This window comes from Pleurodeles waltl, chromosome 11 (genome assembly GCF_031143425.1).
Source record: "Pleurodeles waltl isolate 20211129_DDA chromosome 11, aPleWal1.hap1.20221129, whole genome shotgun sequence".
Classification (NCBI taxonomy): Eukaryota; Metazoa; Chordata; class Amphibia; order Caudata; family Salamandridae; genus Pleurodeles; species Pleurodeles waltl.
The window spans coordinates 662,705,617-662,722,235 of NC_090450.1; positions in this window are offsets into that span (position 1 = coordinate 662,705,617).

A 16,619-nucleotide genomic window follows, 5' to 3' on the forward strand; every position below is an offset into this window, starting at 1 on the left:
CTCAGTGCCACTCCAACCCCAAAAGTGGTAGTGGGCCTCTACACCTAGTCAGGCCCCTGTGGGTTCCAACTGTGCATCAAATGGGTCTAGGCAGAGTCCCCCATGGGCATGTGCTTTTCCCTTAAACTGTTAGTGCATGGGCTAGTGCATAGGGCTGCTCCCTGTGTGTTGTGTCCGTCAACGGTAGTGGTGTTGCAGGCATTGATCATGTGTCTCTTCTGTCTTTCCCCCACTTTTTGTTTTGTCACCCTCTCTTTGTGTGCATTAGCATCATCTGGCGGAGAAGCATTGGCACCGGAGCAGGAGGGAGCTGCAACCCACATGGCCATGGAGGGTGAATTTACGGAGTCTGAAGGCACCAGTGGGACGGAGGGTGAGGGGAGCTCCACGAGAGGGAAAGGAGCAGACACCAGCGACAGTGATTCCTCCTCTGACGGGAGCTCCCTTGCGGTGGCGGGCTCCTCTGTGCCCACCCCAACAACAGGTACAACCGCCACGCCCCCTACCAGCACCGCCCTCCCAGCAGCCCCTCATCGAGTTTCCCATGTGCGCTCACCCAGGAGGGTGGGCATCTCCTTCGCCCCAGTCACCTCAGGCCTTGCCCCAGTCAGTCCTGCTGCCCTCAGTGAGGAGGCTAATGACCTCCTGAGATCCCTCACTGTTGGGCAATCAACCATTTTGAAAGCCATCCAGGGTGTCGAGAGGCATTTGCAGCAAACAAATGCATACCTGGAGGTCACTCATTCTGGTGTGGGGGCCCAACAGAGAGCATTTCAGGCTCTGGCCTCCGCACTGATGGCAGTCATTGTTCCTGTGTCCAGCCTCCCCCCTCCAACATCCACTGCCCAGACCCAATCCCCTCTACCTAAGCCTATCCCAAGCACACCATCAGACCAGCATGCACACTCATCAACACACAAGAGTGGACATGGCAAACATAAGCACCACGCATCCCACAGGTACTCACACATGCACACACCAACATCCACTGCCTCCACTGTGTACCCCTCCTCCACGTCCTCCTCCTCCCTCCCTGTCTCGTCTCCACTCACACCTGCATGCACTACATCCTCAGCCACTACCTCCATCACCAGCAAGCCCATCAGCACACACCGCTCACGTGCAATCACCACCCCCACTACCATGCACACGTCCCCAGTGTCCTCTCCCAGTGTGTCTGTGAGCCCTCCTCCCAAAGTACACAAACGCAGGCACACACCCACCCAACAGCCATCCACATCACAACAGCCTCCGGCCCATGCACCTTCACCTAAATTCAGCAGACGTACACCTCCTGCAACGACTACCTCTTCCTCCACTCCCAAACCCCCTCCATCTTCCCGTCCCAGTGTGTCTAAGAAACATTTCCTGGCTAACATTGACCTCTTCCCTACACCTCCCCCCGTCCTTCCCCTAGGGCCAGGATGTCCAGGTCCCAGCCCAACACCTCAGCCTCCAGCACTGTGGTCTCAGCAAGTCCGGTCACAAAGCGGGCGGCACCCATCAAGGCTGCCAGTGTCCCACCTAGCGAGCCCAAGGATCAGCCCATTCCGTCACCTGCCAAGGAGAAGAAGGTGCCCACCTGCCATAGGGAAAAGCCGCACCAACCACCCAGCAAGGCCTCCTCCAAGCCAAAAGGGGACAGTGCCAAGTGACCAGCAGTGACATCCAAGGTGGGGAAGGGACACAAGGCTAAGGGGAAGTCAGGACAGGGCACAGAGCCTCCGGCTGAGGGACTAGAGTCACCCCTTCTGGCAACCAGAACAGCAACTTGTGTGGCGGTGGACACTGCCACTTGCTGCACCACCTGCATGTCTGCTGCCTCTGCAACAGTCCCCAGCATCATCCCCAGTGGGCAGCCATCAGAGGCTGCAGGAGACGTCCTGCTGTCTCCCTCCACAGGTGATGACACATTCACCACCAGCAGCATCTCCGCCACAGACACCGCCGCAACCACCACCACCAGCCCCACGACTTGCTCAGACAGTGCCACCACAGCCGACATGGCAAACATTCTCAGTGGACAGCCGTCCGAGGCTGCAGGAGACATCCTGGACCCTGCACAGCGTACATGAGGCACGACACCCAGCACTGTTTGTACCAGCAGTTGGCAGGCAAAGTCGCAGCAGGGTGGAGTGTGTCTCTGCCTCCATGGAGTATCATGCTACTTGTTCCCAGGCAATGTCGTGGCACACACACCCAGGTGAGGGAATGGGACCTGCCACACTGCATGTGAAGCACTCTGGGAAACAAGCCCCCTCCAGAACCAGTGGAGAAAAACATCCACTACCCCAGTCCCTGGCAGGATGAATCACTCTGGGCACTAAGCCCCCTCCAGAACCAGTGGAGAAAAGCATCCACTCACACAGTCCTTGGCAGGATGAAGCACTCTGGGCACTAAGCCCCCTCCAGAACCAGTGTAGAAAAGCATCCACTGACACATTCCTTGGAAGGATGAAGCACTCTGGGAAAAATGTCCCCTCCAGAACCAGTGGAGAAAAGCATCCACTCACAGAGTCCTTGGCAGCATGAAGCACTCTGGGCACAAAGCCCCCTCCAGAACCAGTGGAGAAAAACATGCACTACCCCAATCCTTGGAAGGATGAAGCACTTTGGGCACAAAGCCCCCCCAGAAACAGTAGAGAAAAGCATCCACTACCCCAATCCTTGGCAGGATGAAGCACTCTGGGCACAAAGCCCCCTCCCGAACCAGTGGAGAAAAGCATCCACTCAGACAGTCCTTGGCAGGATGAAGCACTCTGGGCACAAAGCCCCCTCCAGAACCAGTGGAGAAAAGTATCCACTCACACAGTCCTTGACAGAATGAAGCACTCTGGGCACAAAGCCCCCTCCAGAACCAGTGGAGAAAAGCATCCACTACCCCAATCCTTGGCAGGATGAAGCACTCTGGGCACAAAGTCCCCTCCAGAACCAGTGGAACATGTCAACAACTTGAGAGACTGTGGCCTTGCACTCCCTAGGACCTAACAGTGGGCAACCCAACCACTTGAGAGACTCTGGCTTTGTACTCCCCAGGATAAAGCAGTGGGCAAACCACCCACTTGAGAGACTGTGGCTTTGCACTCCCCAGGACCAAACTGTGGGCATGGAGCCCCCTCGTGGTGCAGTGGCGTTGTCCGTTCATCCGGCTGAGGTGCCCCCTCTCCCCCTCCCCCTGAGGTGCCTGTATATTTTCGATCTGATGCCCCAGCAGTGTTCTCTCCGTTTCGAGTCAGGTATCATGTGAGGGCTTCGCCCATGCATTTTGGGACCACTGGTCCACGGACAATGATTGGAACACTATCCGGACTTGTGTAGTTGCTGTACATATTTGTATATACTGATGATTTAAGTTATCTTGGTCTATCTGAATTTTCGATGATTACACTTGTTACAATCATTTCATTTTGTCCTTGCGTTCTTCCAGGGGGTAACGGGGTGTAAATGCAATGTTGCTGCATGTATTTGTGTGTATGTTGTTGTGGGTGAGGGTGGGGGTGTTGCGTGTGTGTGTCACTCTGTCTTTCCTCCCCCTCCCCTGTGTGCTAGGTGCAGTACTCACCGTGGTCGTCGCCGGCATCTTTGCTGCTCCTGGTTGAAGAGGAAGTAAACCAACATGGGCAGGACCTGTAACTCGACCTCCATGGCATCCTGGTTCCTCGTTGGGTGTTGAGAGGTGAATGGTTTCCGTTCCAAGTCCTGTTTCCGTCGTGCTTTTGATGGTGTTGGTACCGCCCCGGAAAAGGTGGCGGATAGGCCTGTTGTAATACAGTGGGTGTTACATTGCCTTATGCCTGTCTGTTGGCGGTTACCGCCCGGTGTTTGTTTCTACCACCATGGCAGTCGGAGTGTTAAAGTGTCTGTCTATGTTGGCAGTTTCCGCCATTGTCGTGATTCCATTTTTTTAACCGCCGGCCTGTTGGCGGTATTGCCGCCACTTTAACACCGACCAACAGAGTTGTAATGAGGGACTTAGTCTTTAAATCTAGGTCTCATACTATCACCACAGGAAGTAGTCAATATACATGGGGAGCCCATTCATCTCTATAATCCTTTGTGGCGAATGAGGCTGCCCTATGATGAAGCATAACACCTAGGTTTGAGTATGAGGACAACACAACTTTTTTAAATATCCTGGATTCTCTTTAGACGCCTCCTTAACACTTGTTTGGTATCCCATAAAACAAGATAATCTTCTTTGGGCATAACTACCATGCTGTTGTGGCTGTTTTTTGTTGTTAGAATTATGGTTGGGAGGGTACATTCCAGCCCAGCCCAGCCCACTTGCCTCTGTGCCCCCCCACTAGTGGATTAGTGAATGCCTTTTAACTTAACCACTTTCAGTGCAAACTTCATCTTCAAACTCCTTGATATCACACTCTTTTGTGAGGGGCCAGCTTACCTATGTTAATGCAGTCTTTTCAGCACATGGGCCCCACTACCCATTTCTGTAGTGTTGTAGCTCAAGATGTTGCTTCTGTGTGGGCATTTCTTTTTATGGCAGTTGAGTATTAATATACTCTTCGCCTAATGAAAAAGATAGACTCATTGACTTTTCCAATGCTTGTTTTCCTATATCTCCATCTAAATCTGATCTTTACGTCTCAATTACAAACCAATTTAGCTTTCTATTGGGAGGACCTGTTGTTTCCAAGATAAATATCACATGCTTAGAATGCTCTTTGGGTCAATCCATTGCTCATGATAGGATAGGTTTGTTTTCGTTCTCACTTCATTGATCCTGTTTAGGTGTCTCTTCTCCCCATTCTTGCACTGGTCCCATCCAGAAGCATTTAGTGGTTGCATTGTTTTGATTAGGTGGTATATCTATCCTCCCATTGCAGCCATCATATCTCAGTGCTTGGGAAGGACTATTTCCTTTCACTGTCTTTTCCCCAATCTCTTTCTTCCAAACCCCTTTCTTATCTCCCACCCACAATCTTCTTGCCCATCAGAGCCCTCCTGATGATATATGTACATTTATGTTTATTACTTTTGATAGCACAGGTGTTTTAATAAAAATATTAATGAATATTCATTTATTCTGAGTTATGGATTTGCGTTGAAAATGTATTAATCTAGAGAAAAATAATGCACAAACTTGAAAATATGACCACATGAGTGGCCGCTAAGGTTCAAGAAGTGTACTTATTAATGGCTTAATAATATGAAATATGGAGCTTTTGTTTGATTAATGTAGTGATATATCATATTAAGGGTTTTGAATTATGTATTAGCTTTATCAATTGTAGGTCTTAACTTAGTGGCGGTCTTGGCCTCGTTGCAGGACCTCATGTCAAGCTGTATTTCTTAGGTGTTTAATATAATAAAATGTCTGCTTAGAGAATTAAATTGTGATTTTCCACTGTACTGACAAAATGTGCTTGTAGCTAAAAGTCTTTCTCATGAGAACTGTTTGCTAGAAGACGCTGTTCCTGATAAATGTAACATTGTAAATGTAATGTATGTAAGACTGACTCTCTCAGGAGAGAACAATGACCATACTGACTGAAGCATAAGCTGAAACAATATTGTTACCTGATAAGCCGGATGATGAGAACGGGACGAGAGTAGCCAATCATCGACATGTGAACCATGTACTAGTAGAAATGTAGATTTGAAGTTTTTGTTTTATTGGACAAAGTGTGAACATGTGATCCCTTGACCAATAGGGACTTGGGAAGAAGTTTTAGGAAATCTAACTTAGCCGGACTGCACCAAGAGGAGATGCGCCATTCTCCCCATTCTTCTTGAGGGTTTACCTCTATTCTTTCAAACTGCATAAAGACTTTGGAGGTCATTACGACACTGGCGGACGGCGGTAATTTGGTGAAAGGTACCACCAACAGGCTGGCGGTACCTTCCCCAAATTATGAAATTGGCGGTTTGGCTCAAGCCAAACCGCCAATGTACCACTCTGTCCACCAGGGTGGTAACAGCCGTCAAGCTTGAGACTTCGGTCTGCAGCCAGGTGGCCGTCACAATCCCACCCTCGGGATTATGACCCCGTCTACTGCCATGGTTTTCGTGGCAATCTTACTGCCACGAAAACCATGGTGATAGGCACTATCAGTGCCAGGGAATTCCTTCCCTGGCACTGATAGGGGTCTCCCCTGCCCCCTCCCCCTCCCCCTCTCTAGAGTCCTCCTCCAGCCTCCCCCCTTTGCATCCCCGACATCCACACACCCACACACCCACACGCTCACACATACACACTCATCCACACACGCATACCCACATCCACCCACGTATGCACACATACATACCCGCACACCGCAACACACACCAACATACATTGATGCACACATGCATTCACAACACACAACGTACACTCACATACATTCATTCACACTTGCATTCCACGTGACTCACACTCGCATGCACGCATCCAAAAACAGACACCCCACACACACAACACCACGCACCCCCCTCTCCTGTCAGAGAACCCAACTTACCTGCTTGCAGGGGGTCGGCCGGCAGGAGACGGGATGCGACGCTGCTGCCAGCAGCAACGTCCGCCAGCAAAACATCGCTAGGCCATGTCATGGAACAGCAGCAGCGCCACGTTACCACCGTCCGCCGCCATGACCATCGATGGAATTCTGCCAGCCTTCTGGCGGAATTCCGTCAACGATCACAATGCGGTTGGTGGCCACGGCGACGGTATGTTGGTGGCTGTCGCCATGGCGGTAGGTGGCATTTGCCGCCAATGTCATAATGAGGGCCTTTGTGTTTGACCGAACTGATATCCTGATGACAAAGAGTGTCACAGCTTGCTGAGCCAAACTGAGGATAGGTGCACTGACTATGAGATTGTTTGCTATGTCTATTTGGTTTTGTTTCTAGATACCAACCACGCTATTTTGCTAGAGCCATAGTTAGATGTTTTTCCAAATTTGTGTTGGCTAAATTGTTTTGCATGAAGCCCAAAATGCTGATGCTAATCTGGTGTTAGTTAGGATCCACACTAACGAAAAGTTTGCTATATGGAGTAACAATCAATGTCTTTTCTTTGCTGAATCTAAATGGACGTGATTTTGTTTGCACAATTGTTATTAATTTGCACTGTAACTTTAGAATGTGTAGTGGTTCAAGCCTTGATTAGATTATGTTTCTTTAGACGCTTTAGACAGCCATTGTTGTTCTTATATGTTTATCATTTGATATTGAGATTATCTTACGTGACATTAGCATTGTCACTATAGGGAAATAAATATTCTAATTTTTACCCAAAGGTGTGGTTATTCATGACTGAACGGTCATGGTGTGTGATAGTTACTTACTCCAACTGATAACTAATTCTATTGATTATCATTGATTATTAATGTTGCTGATTAGTCATTGATTATTGATCTGCATGTAGTGGAGATATGGTGGGAACATCTAAATTGCGAGTCAAAAGGTTAATCGACCTATTTGCGTCCCCTTGTTAGTTTACTTATTAAAGTCTGACGCGCCAACAGAGAGGCTAGCAGAAATTGATGGTTTGTCTCCTTAAGAGCCCATCGAAGAAGCTGATACATGGTACTGAGAAATAACAGGTATTCACAGAGATAGTAACAGCTTGATAGTTTGTTTCCTTAGGAGCCCATCATAGATGCCCGGTACAGGTTCGTCTCCTTAAGAGCCCTATCATACAGTTTAGAAAGGGTGATGATAGCAGAGAAATTACGGGGGGTTCCCAGAGATGGTAGTAGCTTGATGGTCATGTCTGTTAAGAGTTTATCATCACTGAGAATTGGATTTATTTTTCAATGATACAAATTGGAGAGAAAATGGGCTCTAAGTCCTGAAATGACTTTCCCAGAATTTTGGAGCCCACCAATGGTTGTTTGAGGATGTTCTCAGTGTTCTATTGACAGTGTGAATGAAGTAGGTTTTGCGCTTGCACAGCTAATGCAAATCGCAGGTGAATTGTGATGTTAGTGAGGGTTTAGGGAGTTTGCGTACTCCAAAGGAAGTCGTAGAAGGAGTGTGCGTCCTCCGAAGTGTGAGAGTAGGGAAGTTGTTGAACTTCACATGTGTGTGGCACTTTGTGCTAAAAAATGGTCCACGTGGTTGTTGATGTACGGACCCTGCGTGGTCCAAAACTCCGGAGTATATTAAAAAGTGTATGAGACACTTGGTTTTTGTTGTAATTAGTCTAGTTTAATAGGGCGATCAGCCGTGGTCGACATGTCAGAGGGTGAGTCAAAGTGAGAGAAAACATTTTTTGACTGAGATCTGTCGAGTCCTATGTGCACCAGGACAGACCCACTGATCAGTGTAGAATTTGAAGGTCGAATTTTACTTGCAAATCAGGGAAGCTGAGAAGGAAGGAGCAGCTGCAAATGCAAGAGCCGTCAATGAAAAATCCGTAACGTTTCTGAAGTGATTGTATTACCTTTTCTTGTAGCAAACCAGCAAATTGGGTTTTGATTTTGTTTAGTGCTCGCAATAATTTTGCATTAGTTTAGTGTGAGTCAAAGTTTGCGAGGACAAGCCGCAAGACTTTGTCAGCCGCAGTACGTGTGAGTGTGATGTAATTGGAGCCGAGCTGGGCTAGGTTGGTTAGTGAGAAGGGTCACACACGGATTGGCAGCCGTCTGTGAGCGGGACAATTGGTTGAGAAGGTGGGTGAAGAGAATTCTGGGATTACAGGTCACTTCCTGATTTGATTTTGAATAACATAATGGTCGAAAAGATGATATTTTTCAAAGTTTTGAAGAGTGCTTTAAACGGAGATACATACATTACCACGAGCATAGGGGAAATTATACCGCCAGAAGGTACACCAGCCTACATTGTAATGGAAGACAAGGGTGCCGCACCATGTCTTTGGCTAAAGCAATGGTGCAAAGTGACAGAGAAGATGGGAGTCTAGTGTTTTCTACTAATGGAACATTCAATTTGAGGAGTTTGGAGCATTTGAGGAGGGTGCTGTATAATCTGAAACCTCCCTGCGAGACCAGCACAATTTGAGGCATTAACGATCTGGGAGCTAGTAGCCAGACAGCAACGACAACAGAAATTTGAGAGGAGAACAAGAAAGGCATAGAAGACACTAGCGGAGGCTAGATGGGATCATGCTCAGAAATGTTTGAGAACCAAGACTTTACAGGGGATCAAGTTGTTTCCCGTGATCACGCAGGACAGTGAGAAAGAAGGAAGGAAAGCTACAAGAAAGACTAATAAGAGCCCTTTCGAGAGCAGGGAGGCTAGAAAGTCTTCAACAGTGGAGGAAAAATCAGATGATGAGGAATTTATTTTACAGTTATGAGAAATCGTCCACCACCATATGCAGCACATGACAGTGGTCCGAGCACCAGTGATGATCCTTCAGCTCTGACACAGGTTAATGGGAGAGCGAGTCCGGCGCAAGTTAATACTAGCCCGACACAGAGCCCGATGCAGAGTAGTCTTAATGCACCTACTGCTCCAGTAGTACAAAATCAGGTGCCACAGCCGAATGTCCAGAGAATTTACCCTGATGTGCTTATCGTGGAAACTGCCACAAACCTAATTGTGCCTACAGAACAGGTTTTCCTGAGACCAGTGTTGGTTTGACAGAGCCAACCCCACTCTTACTGCCATAGGTACAGCAACAGGGAATGCCAAGATACTCTCCAATGACATGGACCTAGACAGCTATGTCTGTACTGATGAGAAAAAATATGGGAGCGACGCAACCGCAGAACTTGAGCATCAGACCAAGTCCGGATGCTGTATCTCTACATATTACGATAGGTCCGGCTGTACCATTATTTGTGCAAGAGAAACCCAGTCTAAGGGAACAGGGAGTCCTGAATCAGAATGTAATGAGGGGAGGACTTAATGAGAACATTTGAGCAGTCTCTCCTGCGGGACAGACTTTTGACGGGTTCAGATCCTTATTAGATCTTAGTCCGTTCGGAGTTCCTCTGGATACTGTGATAGGATCGAACATTAGTCATGGCCTGAAATTATTGACACCGCAGACTCCAAATACAGTTGTGCAACAGGTACCACCTGTCCAATCCAGTAACATTTCGCTGCAGGGGTGGACAGCCCAGCAGTTCACTGAATGGCTAGACAAACTGAATACCCCCCAGAGTGCTCCTGAGGGATAGAGTACTTGAACTACACTAGACTAAGAATGGAGGCTGGTGAGCTCATTGAGGGAACTATGGGTGTGAATAGGCTAGAATCCTACACAGAAGCAGAGTTGAGATATCTGTGCCCAAAGACTATGAGAGAAGTGAGCAATTTGCATCAGAAGCTAGCAGACCTGGGAGAATAAATATGGCATAGAAATAGAGAAAACAAAGCATTTGATAAGGAGTTACAGGTTATATTTTGAGGCTAAAGATTTTGAACACATGAGATCTGTTGGAATGAAGGCACACCTTAGGGAGTTACTTCAAAGTGCTCAGACTTGGGGAGCACTAGATAAGCGGGAAGGCAGATGGGTAAAAAAAAGAGATAAGAGGAAAATGGATTATGCAGAGTTAACTGCAAATGGGCATCAGGACAAGGATCTGGTGAAAAGTTTACCAATGAGAGAGATTCCAGGAGGGAATTTTGTTCATGTCCCTTGGAGCAGAAGTGATAATCTGTCGGTTATAAATGAGTATCCAAAAATTAGCGAGAAGCCAGTAGAATGGTACCAGCAGAAAGACAGGTTCGGTAAACCTGCAAAGTGCCTTTGGGAGGACTTGAACACTTGACTAGGGATAGTGATTCCAGCTGATCTGTGGATGGAGTATAAGAGGAGTATAGATTGGCCGACAAAGGAACCAGAAAGAGATCATGTTACAGGTGCGCCATCTCGTGAGGTAATGCAATATTACTAGAAGGTTATTGAATTTTTGAAAACGAGAATTTTGCCCAAGAAGATTGACTGACACAGAATTGACATGACAGCTCAGGACGCACATGTGTATTATGAGAGATTGTTGCAGATGTTTAAGCATAACAGTGGTACAAAGACAATTGAGCCGAAAGACATGATTCATCTTGTGTTCAGATTTTTGAAAGAATTGAGACCTGGAATTAGCCAGATGATTAAGAGTCATTTGATTTGCTGGCAAGCAAAACTGATTGATGAGGCTTTGCAGAAAGCAAAATATTGAAGTGATATAATTGAGTTGCAGCAAAGAAAGCTGAAAGAGAAGGCGATGGTGATGCTAATTAAAGCCGCACAGACAGGCATAAATTAAATTTTCCACAACAGCAAGAAAATATGGCATTTCAAACCCCAATGAGAAGTAGAGGTCATGGAGGTAATGTGAATTGCGGTCCAGTCTTGGGTACTGTAGTAGTTCAGAATGGGAAACTGGAGTGTCCAATAATGGTGCAGGAAGGTGTTGTTCAACAAACTAATGATGTAAATTCATTCCAAAACACGAGAGGACTGAGAATGAGAGGTCCTAATCCAAAATTTAAAAACAATGTGAATCAAATGCAGAATTTACAACCGATGCAGCAGGTGCAAATGCCACATGTACAGGTGACACAGTTGCAGCCGATGCAACAGCAGGTTCCCACGGTATCCAAATACTTCAAGCCCCAATGGAATAGCAGCAGGTGATGCTTTCTCAACAGGTTACAGGTCAAGTCAAAGTAATAACACAGTACACCAATTCCCGTTACACAGAGAGAATGGAATAAACCATGATTGCATGAGTGAAAGTTCAGATGAGGTAGAGTGTGTGCTTGCAGCTTCCATAGAGCTAAATCAGAAAGGTTGCTATGTGAAAGGAAAAGTCATGGGTCATAGAGTTTCATTCTTGGTTGACATAGGAGCTACATACTCTACAGTAACATCCGTTGAAGTCCCAAATGTGCCCCTCAGTGAATCAGTATTTGACCAACCCAATTACAGAACCAGTTCAGGTGAAAATTGGCAACTTTCAGGGATTGCACAAATTTGTAGTCTGTGACTCAAGTCCGGTATCCCTACTGGGAAGAGACTTGCTTGCAAAACAAGATGCTTGATTACTTGTTCAAATGAAGGAATCGAGGTACAGACACATAATAATGATGAAGATGACCCAGCCCCGGAGACAGAATGTAAAACTACAAATGAAGAATACCCTCTAATTGATTTTTTCCCAGTGTTCACAGTGAAGGAGCTTCATCCAGATTTACAGGAAATGGTTAAAGAGACACTGTGGGATCTGACAGGGAGATAGGTTTGATAAAGGGGGTTGAGCCAGTTAGAGTTACTGTGAAGCCGAATGCAGTTTTTCCCCAAATTCCCCAGTACCATATGCCACAAGATGTCCTTATGAAGGCCACCCAAATAATTGCAGAATTGAAACAAGGGGTTCTGAAGGAAGTGTTGAACAGTCCATGTAATTCCCCGATAATGGGTCTGAAAAAGCCTTGTGGGAAAGTCTGAATTGTCCAAGATTTGAGAAAAATAAATGACATTGTGATCAAATGTTGCCCTGTAGTGCCCAATCCAGCTGTGATAATGTTTCAGATTCCATGTGATGCTGAGTGGTTCACTGTCATTGACTTGTCGCAAGCCTTCTTTTCTGTGCCCCTTCATGAGAACAGCCAATTTCTCTTTTGTTTCACATTTCCGGACCTATTTTACTGTTGGTGTCGAATTCCTCAAGGGTTTTCAGAGTCACCTTCCATATTCAATCAGATCTTGAAAAATAATTTGGGGTCGTTGGAGTTGCCTTTCCAATCAACCTTTGGTACAGTACATTGCTGACTTGGTGATTGCGTCCAAAACAAGGGACGAGTGCAAGTAGGATACGATTGCCTTACTGAACCATTTGGGAAAGAATCGTCATAAATTGTCTCCACTTAAATTGCAATACTGATGTGAAATACTTGGGTCATCAGATTGAGAATGGGTCAAGAAAGGCATCCAGAGAAAGGGGCGCAACCATATTGCAGATGAATACCCCGACCACACAGAGAAGTGTTAGGATGTTTTTATGGATGGTAGGCTATTGTCGACAATGGATTCCCAATTATTTAGTCATTTTGAGACCATTGCAGAAGCTGACTCATAAAGCAGTTATCGATCCCATAGTTTTAGACCAGGGTGGAATGAAAGTGTTTTCTGAATTGAGAATCTGTGCAAAGCTCCGGCTTTGGGTATGCCTGAATACACTAAACCTTGGACATTGTTCTATCATGAGCGTGATGCATGATCTTGTCTGTCTTGGCACAGGTCCATGGAGGTGTAAACCACCCAGTAGCATGTTTTTCAACTACTGTGGACCCAGTTGCAATAGCCTTACCAAGTTGTTTGCGTGCAGTTGCAGCGGTTGGACAGAGCCTCACTCAGTGTGAAGGTAGTGTGATGGGACATCCCTTAACTATTATGGTCCCTAACTCCATTGAGATCCTACTTACAAAGGTGAAACCTCAATACCTAACAGGTGCAAGGTTGACCGGATATGAGACAAATATTCTAGTGTCACCAAACGTGTCATTGACAAGATGTACAGGGCTAAACCTGGCAACCTTACATCCAAATGAAAATGATGAAATTGAGAAATTGGAGGATATTGAGCACGACTGTCTTGAAGATGTTGACTTGTGCACAAAACTGAGACCTGATATTAGAGACACCCGATTGAAAGAGAATGACCAATTTATCTTTGCCAATGGTTCTTGTCTAAGAGACAGTAGAGGGACACTGAGAGCAGGATATGCTGTGTGCACAATTACTGGTATCCTGCAAGCTTCTTGTCTTCGAGGAGTGTATTCTGCACAAGTAGTGGAACTGGTAGCCCTTACAAAAGCGTGCCATGTTTCTGCTCAGCTAAAAGTTGCCATCTATACAGATAGCCAGTATGGATTTGGAATAGTCCATGATTTTGGCCAGTTGTGGTCACAGAGAGGTTTCATGACCTCTTCTGTTTCACCAGTGAGAAGTGGTGAAAGGATTAAAGAACTGTTGCATGCTATCCAAATGCCAGAAAAGATGCAGTGCACATCTGAAATCACAAGATTTTGCATCAATGGGAAATGGATATGTGGATCAAGTCGCAAGGTTTTGCGCATTGAACAGTATATCATTCAAGGATAAGTGGGAACTGTTACCTGAAGGAGTTGAAACTTGTCCAAGTTTTGCGTTGAAAGTAATAGATACATCGGAGGAATTGATAATGTTGCAGAATAATGTTGACAGGGAGGAAAAACGTTCTTGGAGCAAAAAGAAATGTGTACAGTGACAAGATGAACTGTGGGTTTCGGAAAAGGGTCAATTAGTCTTGCCTAATAGTCTGTTCTCTCAAATGACTAGGTATTATCATGGTCAAGCACGTGCTTGGAGGGATGCCATGATTTGTTTGCTCAAGCACGATTGGTTCAATCCAAAGTTTAGACAGGTTGATGAAGCAACTTGCCATTGTTGCATCATTTGCCAACAAATGAAGGTGGGCAAAGGCACAGTGGTTAATTTGAGCCACATTGGAAGCGCAGGAGGTTCATTCAGCAGAATGCAAATGGATTTTATTGAGATGTCTGTGTGTGGAGGTTTGAGATATGTGTTGGTGATTGTGTGCATCTTTAGTCACTGTATTGAAGCATACCCAATACTAAGAAATGACAGTCTCACAGTAGCAAAACTTGTGCTTTGGGAACTGATACCACGTTTTGGGTTTCTGATCTCTTTAGAGTCAGATAACGGAAGTCACTTCAACAATGAAGTAATTAAATTACTGTATTCAGCTTTGAAAATTGAGCAGAAGTTGCATTGTTGTTACCGCCCTGAAGCATCAGGACTAGTGGAACAGATGAATGGTACCTTGAAGTCAAGAGTTGCAAATATGTGTGCGTCCACAAATCTGAAATGGCCCGATGCACTGTCTTTAGTTCCAATGACAATGAAAAACACACCTGACCGGAACACAGGATTGTCGCCACATGGGATACTTATGTGCTGAGCCATGAGATTGCCAGTGGTGCCTGCAAATGCACTTGTCAACATTACAGATGATATGGTGTTGGACTACCGCAAAGGTCTGGCTGATGTGGTTTGCTCTTTCTCTCAACAGGTGGAAGCCACCACACTGCCACCAATCCATGACCCAGGGAACAACCTGAAACCCGGTGACTGGATTGTGGTCCTGAAACACATGACAAAAACGTGTTTGGAGCCTCGTTGGAAGTGTCCTTTCCAGGGAGTTCTAACACTACCACAGATGTGAAGTGCACTGGAGTTCCGAACTGGATCCACGCGAGCCACAGGAAGAAAGTGGCATGTCCTTTGGAAAATTAAGAGAGTTGTTGAGAGTACCAACAACAGCAAAACAAGACTCAGGGCCGGAAGAAGAACAAAGCGGAACTGAGACCAGATCTGAGCCCATTGAGGAAGGTTTAGTCACTCCTGTGAGAGACGAAGGAGGAGACCTCCAGGAGGGTGGTAGAGAGCCTCTCTCAATTGAGGCAGCAGGGAAACCTATTCAGAGGAGGGCTTTCCCAGAAGCAGATGATTTTGAGAGACAAACAGAACAATTGCCAGACCCCAAGGGGAAAGGAGTTGAGGTGGATCAAAGTCATTGTGATCTGACTCCTCCTGAACCAGTTGCAGATCCGTCAAGAGAAAACACCACAGAGCAAGAAGAAGTTTCACGTTCAACACTGAAAAGAACATTGACGAAGGGTCCACTGAAAGGAGATAAGTGGCCAGAGTCACAAGCAAAGAGAAAGGAAGCAGTTGTTGAAACAACGATCAAGGAAGAAGTAGATACAACAAGGAGAGAAGATGTAAGAAAAGGAGAATTGGATGGTGATCGAAAGTTGAAAAGAAAGACAATAACAAGTCGAAGATACACAGGTCCTGAATGGGTGTATGCAACTACAAGTGGATGGCAGAAAGAATTTGTCTTTTTGTTTTGATCAAGACATTCCAGGTCAATATTTTGGTACTTGAAGGTAGCTGATGAACTGAACTGTCTAGCGTCAAAATATTGGAGTTTGCACCATTTTTTGGATGCTGAACCTACCTTGCATCAATGAGATGCAAGGTAGGCATTCCCATCCAAAAAATGGTGCTATTCCCATAGCCCCATATTTATTCCCCGTTGTAAAATGATGCATGGGTGGGAGGAGGGGCTAAATAAAGGAGAAAAGCTTGCTTTGCACCATTATTTAACGCATGGATCAGACCAGGCATTAGGAGACCTGAGGACCCATTTCCATGTTAAACACCATGGAACGGGTCCACAGGTGCCCTCCCCAAGCCCCAGGATCACCCACACCAGAGGATGGGGGACCCCATTCCAGGAAAGTAGAGTACGTATAGGTAAGTATTTAAAAAAAAAAAGGTTAAGTGCCATTGGGGGCCTTGACATGGGCCCCCCTGCATGGCACTGGGTGCAATGGCCATGCAAAGGGGACCCTGCCCCTCAGTGCTGGCAACGAGGGTGTTGGGCATGACTCCTGTCTTTTACGAAACAGGAGTCATGTGGTATGGATGGTTTTGCATCAGGAAATGATGCTAGGCTGGTTGATGGCATTTTTTTGCCTCTAACCAGCCTAGCGTCATTTTTTAAGGCAAAACCCCCTTCCTCCGTACCGCCACCCCCACTCGGCTAGTGTCATTTTTCCTGACGCGTCGGCATGTGGGATTCCATAAATTTGGCACCTGGCTGGCGCTTTGGAATGACCCAAGCTGGCACTATACT